An 8,905-nucleotide genomic window follows, 5' to 3' on the forward strand; every position below is an offset into this window, starting at 1 on the left:
ATTTATTTATTTATATTAATGTTTTAATAAATCATACATATTAATTACCTACAATCCTCATCTGTCTCAATCATTTATTTGCGAGGCTCGGCCTCCAGTAAATGCGAGCACGCATTTCCGGATTTGCCGGAAAAGTGCTCGCATTATGCCCGCACGAACCCCTGCATCGAGCCGCGCTTTGGCATTTTCAGAGCACGCTGTTATCTGGGGACTAATGCTAAGGAGGCCAGGACCCGTTCATTTCGCGGGTCCCACGCGCCGAGGGAGCCCACTACAAAGGCCTCTACCGTTACGGTGTAACCGCTGTCCGTGAGTTGCCTGTTTCTGTATTAATTAGAGAAGATTTTGTTTGAATTAATTGTGTGGGCCGTTCCTTGCGGTACTGCAATGCAAGGTCGACCCGTGGCGGAGTCGGAGCAAGCCCCAGACACTCCGCCATATTCCAAAAATCAGTTCGATATTCTGGCTCCTCAATGAGGATATCAAGCTGATAAGAACAGAGGAAATTAGGTATTTTTATGTTAAGTAACTTCCCCTAAAACGGGGTGTGAACACGGCGCTTGGCCTGCTACAAGCCATGCTTATTTTATTTTTTGGTCGACCTCTGGTTGAAAGGAAAAATGCTACGAGGGACGACACACACAACACATACATATGAATAAATTAAACAGCTCGACAGGACAAATAAATAAATAAATAAGGACGACACACATGGACATCGCCACACTGTGGGGCCTAGGTGTTATGGCCCCACTATTCCCGGTACTGCCGAATGCCCGACACATGTTCCACGTAGATGTCCCGGGACCAGCGAATTGTGTCACTAACCATGAGCCTCCTCATCAGTATCGCATAATAACGACTAATGCTGAGGAGGCTCAGGACCCGTTCATTTCGCGGGTCCCACGCGCCGAGGGCGCCCACTACAAAGGCCTCCACCGTTACGGTGTAACCGCTGTCCGTGAGTTGCCTGGCCAAAGGTGTATATTTGGCAATCTTGGCCTCACGAACGCCGTCGAACGCCTCGAGGCGGTTTTCGAACGGCACGGCTACATCGACGATGGTGACGCGGCGGTTGACATCGTCGCGAACGACAATGTCAGGTCTTAATGCCGCGTCGGGGCCACGGACGCCCACAACGGTCTGGTTGACACTAATGGTCCCCGGACATCTCGAGGCTGCCTTCACCAACCTGTCCTGGATGTTGTTGTGCCTCTTTTGTCTCGCCGCCGAGTGCGGGCCGCAGTGACTCAGCACATGCGGGAGAGTCTCCAGGTCTGACCCGCATCTGCGACATCTCTTGTCCATCCCTCGTTGCCACCGTTTGGCAGCATTGAGGGGGAGAACGTCGAGACGGGCGCGGTGGATAAAGCGCCAGTCGCAGAAGCGAGTGAAGCTGCCACTCCGGAGGAAGTGGTTGGATTGTCCGCTCCTCCGGGTAACCTCAAAGACCTTGCCTTGATCTTTTTTGGCAAGGAGACTCTCCGCATAGTGCCGATTCAGGCAGCGCCGCAGACTCGTGGTGACAAGATGTTTTGTCTGCGGCGAGACTCTTGTTCCGGGGGCATGTGGATCCCCACAGGCCATCAGGAGTACTTCCCCCTCCTGACACCAGCTCCAGCGCAGCCCGAGTTTGGTCTTAATTCTCAGGGCCGCGCTCCGAACCTTGGTCCAGAATGTCGACGGGCTCGTCGACCGGGGCAGATCAAGATCTCCGGAGAGGAAGCGGGCGATATCGATGTTAGACGCCCGCTTTTTAAGCCTCTCCGAAACGGTCCTCCTCAGTGTGGATCCCGCTATGGTGCTCACGGTGACATCGCTCGAGTACAGCATTTTATAGCTGTGTGCGACCGTGAGCAGATCATAGAGGTCCGCGAGCGGGAGCAAACCCCCTCCCCCTTGCGAGGGAGGTAGAAACACGAGCTCCGCGCTCGCTCGCTGAGGAAGGCTTAGCCAAGATTTTGCAGATTTTTTAATGATCTTGTCCGCCTCGGTCAAGAAGCCTTTGTCGATATGGGCGCCCTGCATGATGAAATCAAGCCGGGGCAGTAGGAAAGTTCCCACTGCATCCAGCTTCTGCCAGGGCGCCAGTAAGGACCGGTCGATGGAGCCGATGTCAGCAAGAAGATCCCGCAAGGTGTTGATTTACTTTTCAAAGATGTATAGATATTGTTAATATTTCTATATCTCTATTTATTTATTTATTTATTTAGTGCTTTATTATTTTTGTATATTTTTAAATCAAAAAAGATCAGGGAGCGTCGGAGGAGCTGATGCTGTGGTCGAGCTTCACGGAGAGGGGCGGTGGTCGGGGCCCCTCTCACCCAAAAATATTAATCATTATTTTTATTTTTAAATTTAAGCACCATCAGAAGCGCAGCCAGGAATATACGTCAAAATTAGGATTATCTTTATAGATAAGTATATTATCTAGCGTTTATAATTTATTCAATTACAAATTTAAATCTGTTTTATATTTATTTGCAGCGGCAGCAGCAAAGTCAACAATAATAACAAGGAAGTGTGCCGATTGTTCTCCTCGCCTCCAGGAGTCGTCCAATTTTCAACTGCTTTATTATTATTTAATATTGTTCGTTTATTAATATTATTATTATTCTTGTTATCATTATATTAGATTGATCAAAGCTCAAAAATTGTTATGTATATTTTATTCGATATCATTGTTATATTTTTATATTTGTACTGCGCTATAGTTTTATTGTTTCAATTGTATTTATTTATTTATATTAATGTTTTAATAAATCATACATATTAATTACCTACAATCCTCATCTGTCTCGATCATTTATTTGCGAGGCTCGGCCTCCAGTAAATGCGAGCACGCATTTCCGGATTTGCCGGAAAAGTGCTCGCATTATGCCCGCACGAACCCCTGCATCGAGCCGCGCTTTGGCATTTTCAGAGCACGCTGTTATCTGGGGACTAATGCTGAGGAGGCCAGGACCCGTTCATTTCGCGGGTCCCACGCGCCGAGGGAGCCCACTACAAAGGCCTCTACCGTTACGGTGTAACCGCTGTCCGTGAGTTGCCTGTTTCTGTATTAATTAGAGAAGATTTTGTTTGAATTAATTGTGTGGGCCGTTCCTTGCGGTACTGCAATGCAAGGTCGACCCGTGGCGGAGTCGGAGCAAGCCCCAGACACTCCGCCATATTCCAAAAATCAGTTCGATATTCTGGCTCCTCAATGAGGAGCGTATCAGATATCAAGCTGATAAGAACAGAGGAAAAGTTGTATTTTTAGGTTAAGTAACTTCCCCTAAAACGGGGTTAGAACACGGCGCTTGGCCTGCTTCAAGCCATGCTTATTTTAATATTGGTCGACCTCTGGTTGGACGGAATAAAACTGCTACGAGGGACGACACACACAACACATACATATGAATAGATTAAACAGCTCGACAGGACAAATAAATAAATAAATAAGGACGACACACATGGACATCGCCACACTGTGGGGCCTAGGTGTTATGGCCCCACTATTCCCGGTACTGCCGAATGCCCGACACATGTTCCACGTAGATGTCCCGGGACCAGCGAATTGTGTCACTAACCATGAGCCTCCTCATCAGTATCGCATAATAACGACTAATGCTGAGGAGGCTCAGGACCCGTTCATTTCGCGGGTCCCACGCGCCGAGGGCGCCCACTACAAAGGCCTCCACCGTTACGGTGTAACCGCTGTCCGTGAGTTGCCTGGCCAAAGGTGTATATTTGGCAATCTTGGCCTCCCGAACGCCGTCGAACGCCTCGAGGCGGTTTTCGAACGGCACGGCCACATCGACGATGGTGACGCGGCGGTTGACATCGTCGCGAACGACAATGTCAGGTCTTAATGCCGCGTCGGGGCCGCGGACGCCCACAACGGTCTGGTTGACACTAATGGTCCCCGGACATCTCGAGGCTGCCTTCACCAACCTGTCCTGGATGTTGTTGTGCCTCTTTTGTCTCGCCGCCGAGTGCGGGCCGCAGTGACTCAGCACATGCGGGAGAGTCTCCAGGTCTGACCCGCATCTGCGACATCTCTTGTCCATCCCTCGTTGCCACCGTTTAGCAGCATTGAGGGGGAGAACGTCGAGACGGGCGCGGTGGATAAAGCGCCAGTCGCAGAAGCGAGTGAAGCTGCCACTCCGGAGGAAGTGGTTGGATTGTCCGCTCCTCCGGGTAACCTCAAAGACCTTGCCTTGATCTTTTTTGGCAAGGAGACTCTCCGCATAGTGCCGATTCAGGCAGCGCCGCAGACTCGTGGTGACAAGATGTTTTGTCTGCGGCGAGACTCTTGTTCCGGGGGCACGTGGATCCCCACAGGCCATCAGGAGTACTTCCCCCTCCTGACACCAGCTCCAGCGCAGCCCGAGTTTGGTCTTAATTCTCAGGGCCGCGCTCCGAACCTTGGTCCAGAATGTCGACGGGCTCGTCGACCGGGGCAGATCAAGATCTCCGGAGAGGAAGCGGGCGATATCGATGTTAGACGCCCGCTTTTTAAGCCTCTCCGAAACGGTCCTCCTCAGTGTGGATCCCGCTATGGTGCTCACGGTGACATCGCTCGAGTACAGCATTTTATAGCTGTGAGCGACCGTGAGCATATCATAGAGGTCCGCGAGCGGGAGCAAACCCCCTCCCCCTTGCGAGGGAGGTAGAAACACGAGCTCCGCGCTCGCTCGCTGAGGAAGGCTTAGCCAAGATTTTGCAGCTTTTTTAATGATCTTGTCTGCCTCGGTCAAGAAGCCTTTGTCGACATGGGCGCCCTGCATGATGAAATCAAGCCGGGGCAGTAGGAAAGTTCCCACTGCATCCAGCTTCTGCCAGGGCGCCAGTAAGGACCGGTCGATGGAGCCGATGTCAGCAAGAAGATCCCGCAAGGTGTTGATTGGGGTCTGCCTGACTTGGTAGCCTGTGGGGATGCCAAGATGTTCGTAGGCCTCCTCGGAAGCAAGGGCACGGACAGGTGTCCCTTGAACGGAGAACTCAGTCGGTCTAACTGCCTCCTCCCCTCGTCCCGCTATGTGCAGTGTAGCGCACTTCGCTGGGTTGAAGGTGAGGCCGACCGCCCGAGCTCCCCGTTCTGCTGCAAAAAGCAGCCTCCTCATTCCAGCCGGGGAGTCAGCCAGGATCGCGACATCATCGGCGTAGGCGATATGGGAAATACGCCTGCCCTCGATCGTGTAGCCCTCCCCCGTCCGTTGTATTTCCCGTAGGACAACTTCCAGGGTAAGGTTGAACACGTCGGGGCTTAATGGGCAACCCTGTCTGACCCCCGACTGGATGAGAATAGGGTCGGTGGGTCCCTCCGCCGTGTGGAAGCGGGTGGTCATGCCTGTGTAGAGCGAGGAGATAATGTTTCTCGCTTTGCTTGGTAGGCCATGTCCCTCGAGCGCCTGCAGGATAGAGGAGTGGGGCACGGATGTAAAGGCACTGGCTAAGTCCAGCCAGGCCACCACCAACTCCTTTCTCCCGCCTTTTGCCTCCCGAATGGCCTCCTGGAGCACGAAGTTATGTTCATAGCATCCCTCGAACTCCAAGAAGCCCTTCTGGGAGGCACTGTAGCGTCCGTTGGCCACCGCCCACCTTTTGATTCTATCGGCTAGGATCGCGGCAAATAGCTTAGGGACCGTATCTCCCAAGGAGATCGGTCTCCAGTTGGAGATGTCCATGGCGTCGCCCTTCTTGTATATCAGGGTGGTGTTGGACACCCCCCACAAGGCAGGCGTCGCCTCAATGCGCCAAATGCTGTTATAGAGGGCGGCGAGTACATGGGCCCCTGGATCGGCCTTGGCGAGGTCCCTGTAGGTGATTCCGTCCGGCCCAGGTGAGGTGTTGTTCCTCCCTTGAGCCGTCGAAACACTTCCTCCCTTGTGATAGGGGTACAAAGGGCCTCGCCGCTCGCCGCCGTGGGCTCTTCCCGATCGAAGACATCGGGCCAATCCTCTCCACCGTCTCTGCGGGCAGCCAGCTCCACAAAGTGGGCTGTGATGGTATTCTTGTCGATTTGGCAGTTCATATTAGGACCTGCCAAAATCTTCTGTACTGCCCGCTTCTTGGATGTTCGGTAGAGACGCTGGAGTTTCTTGGCCTCCTGAATCCGATCAGGCGCCTGCGCTTGGACATCCTCCTGAGCTGGATGACGTTGCCGCGGTCCCGGCCGAATGGCGTTCCGGGGTTCAGGCCGCCGCCCGGTCAATCTGGCCAGGAATAGCATAGCTTGAGTCGTTGCCTCCTCAAGTTGCTCCCGACCAGTGGCCGCCTCGAGGAGTCCCACAATGCGACGTTGTTCTGTCGTGGGAGCCCTTCTACGGGCGGCTTGTTGACCGGGCGGCGGAGTCCGCCCAGAACGGGGTATGTCGGCACGACCATTCGCCTCCGTGGTGTTGGTTGGCGGAGGTGTAGGTATCGGGTGCTCGGCTAGGATGGAGTTTGCCGAGCCATTCCCTGTCCTGGTGGTGTTGGACGGGGTTGCAGCAGTGATACCGGGTACTGCCGGAGGAGAGGAGGAAGCCGCCTGTTGGGGCGCCGCAGCCCTCCAGTCTCTTGGGGGGGAGTTCACCGGAGATCGAAATACTTCGTCATCCGCTGACTCTCCCAGCGCAACTATCTCCGGATGTTGTGGCACCCTTGCGGGTTCCGGAGGAGCCGCGCTTTGGCTGATGTCCTGCTCGACTGGAGGTGAGGCCAGGCCGTTACGACGAGTACGTCTCACGGGACTGGCCTCGGTTGCCGCGGCAATACCCAACCGACGGCGGGTGTTAACTCTCCTCTCTCCGTCCACTCTGCCTGAGGGCGCGGACGAAACCTCGGGGACGCAGGTGGCGCAGTGCTGGGTCACGATCTTCCGGGGATATTTCTTATCCCCGGGAGCCGCGAACCCGCACCCCCAGCACCTAAAGGTGGTGGTTAGGTCTGGGTGCACCTCTTTGACATGTCTATTGAGACACTCAACCCGCGTCTTGCCGGAGTACCGTCCGCGTCCCACGCAGAGTGGACAGCAAAGTGTCTCGTCGTCACTCTGCGGGAGGAGTATCACGATGAAGTCCCCCTCCCGGATCGCTTTGGTGTGTGGTTGTTGCTCCATGAGTACATAAATTAACAGTAATACATTTAACTTCTCGGCCAGTTAGCCCGGATCAGGTGCAGCAAAAAAACTCGAAGATGGTGGTGAGATATGACCTCCCCCGCGCGAGTCTCCCACCCGGCTATGCCGGCACGAAAACCCGTACGAAGGAATGGTACTACACTTTGATCTTAGCCAATAGGCCGAGAAGCGATGGTCGGGGCCCCTCTCACCCAAAAATATTAATCATTATTTTTATTTTTAAATTTAAGCACCATCAGAAGCGCAGCCAGGAATATACGTCAAAATTAGGATTATCTTTATAGATAAGTATATTATCTAGCGTTTATAATTTATTCAATTACAAATTTAAATCTGTTTTATATTTATTTGCAGCGGCAGCAGCAAAGTCAACAATAATAACAAGGAAGTGTGCCGATTGTTCTCCTCGCCTCCAGGAGTCGTCCAATTTTCAACTGCTTTATTATTATTTAATATTGTTCGTTTATTAATATTATTATTATTCTTGTTATCATTATATTAGATTGATCAAAGCTCAAAAATTGTTATGTATATTTTATTCGATATCATTGTTATATTTTTATATTTGTACTGCGCTATAGTTTTATTGTTTCAATTGTATTTATTTATTTATATTAATGTTTTAATAAATCATACATATTAATTACCTACAATCCTCATCTGTCTCGATCATTTATTTGCGAGGCTCGGCCTCCAGTAAATGCGAGCACGCATTTCCGGATTTGCCGGAAAAGTGCTCGCATTATGCCCGCACGAACCCCTGCATCGAGCCGCGCTTTGGCATTTTCAGAGCACGCTGTTATCTGGGGACTAATGCTGAGGAGGCCAGGACCCGTTCATTTCGCGGGTCCCACGCGCCGAGGGAGCCCACTACAAAGGCCTCTACCGTTACGGTGTAACCGCTGTCCGTGAGTTGCCTGTTTCTGTATTAATTAGAGAAGATTTTGTTTGAATTAATTGTGTGGGCCGTTCCTTGCGGTACTGCAATGCAAGGTCGACCCGTGGCGGAGTCGGAGCAAGCCCCAGACACTCCGCCATATTCCAAAAATCAGTTCGATATTCTGGCTCCTCAATGAGGAGCGTATCAGATATCAAGCTGATAAGAACAGATACTACACTTTGATCTTAGCCAATAGGCCGAGAAGCGATACCAATTCATCATTTTCGTTCGCTTATAACACTTTCAGAACGCTATTTCACTTTGGGGTTCTCGTCAGCCACCTAGCGGTCGCTAGCGGTAAGCGTCGCATCGATGCGATACGCGCATGCGTCAGCCATGAGTGTGTAGATGAAGGCGCCAGTTTCAAATATGTTTAACCTTTTTACTGTATTTAATTTAAATTTACAGAAAAACAATTTGCACATTTGTTTATTAAATATATTTTTTAAATAGGAATGTTTTCCGAAAATGTTTAGTGCGGAGAAACATTATATTTAATCCTCATTCGGCATAGCATATTGGCGCATTGTTGTTTATATACCCGGACAAATATATGCTGGTAACTATATGAAAACGCAGTGATTGATGTAAAGAAAAGAATGCGCCAAACATCATAAAGAAAATAAGATTTTTTGACAAATGTGTGTTCGTCCTTAATTTCGTAGCAATCAAGTTACGCAATAACGTGCATCACATTATCATATCTCCCTGAGCAATATATATAATTTTTTGACAACCTATAAAACTTTGTTCTATTTCTCTACACAATATCCTGTACCAACAATAAAATTATCTCTGTTAAAACATAAAACTATTAAATAACGTTCAAAAATAAAAAAAATACAACCCATTATCAC

General features: G+C 50.6%; 2 non-coding genes and 1 pseudogene across 2 annotated transcripts; all 3 read right to left on the reverse strand.

Annotated features, from left to right (window-relative positions):
* Window positions 1-357: 357 nt before the first annotated feature.
* Window positions 358-514, reverse strand: LOC116417496 (annotated as a pseudogene).
* Window positions 515-3,089: 2,575 nt separating this feature from the next.
* LOC116417489 lies at window positions 3,090-3,289 on the reverse strand. The gene has a single exon (XR_004227742.1). It is a non-coding gene; the product is annotated as a U2 spliceosomal RNA (small nuclear RNA).
* Window positions 3,290-8,064: 4,775 nt separating this feature from the next.
* LOC116417483 lies at window positions 8,065-8,257 on the reverse strand. The gene has a single exon (XR_004227738.1). It is a non-coding gene; the product is annotated as a U2 spliceosomal RNA (small nuclear RNA).
* Window positions 8,258-8,905: the final 648 nt, after the last annotated feature.

This window comes from Nasonia vitripennis, chromosome 4, assembly GCF_009193385.2.
Source record: "Nasonia vitripennis strain AsymCx chromosome 4, Nvit_psr_1.1, whole genome shotgun sequence".
Lineage (NCBI taxonomy): Eukaryota > Metazoa > Arthropoda > Insecta > Hymenoptera > Pteromalidae > Nasonia > Nasonia vitripennis.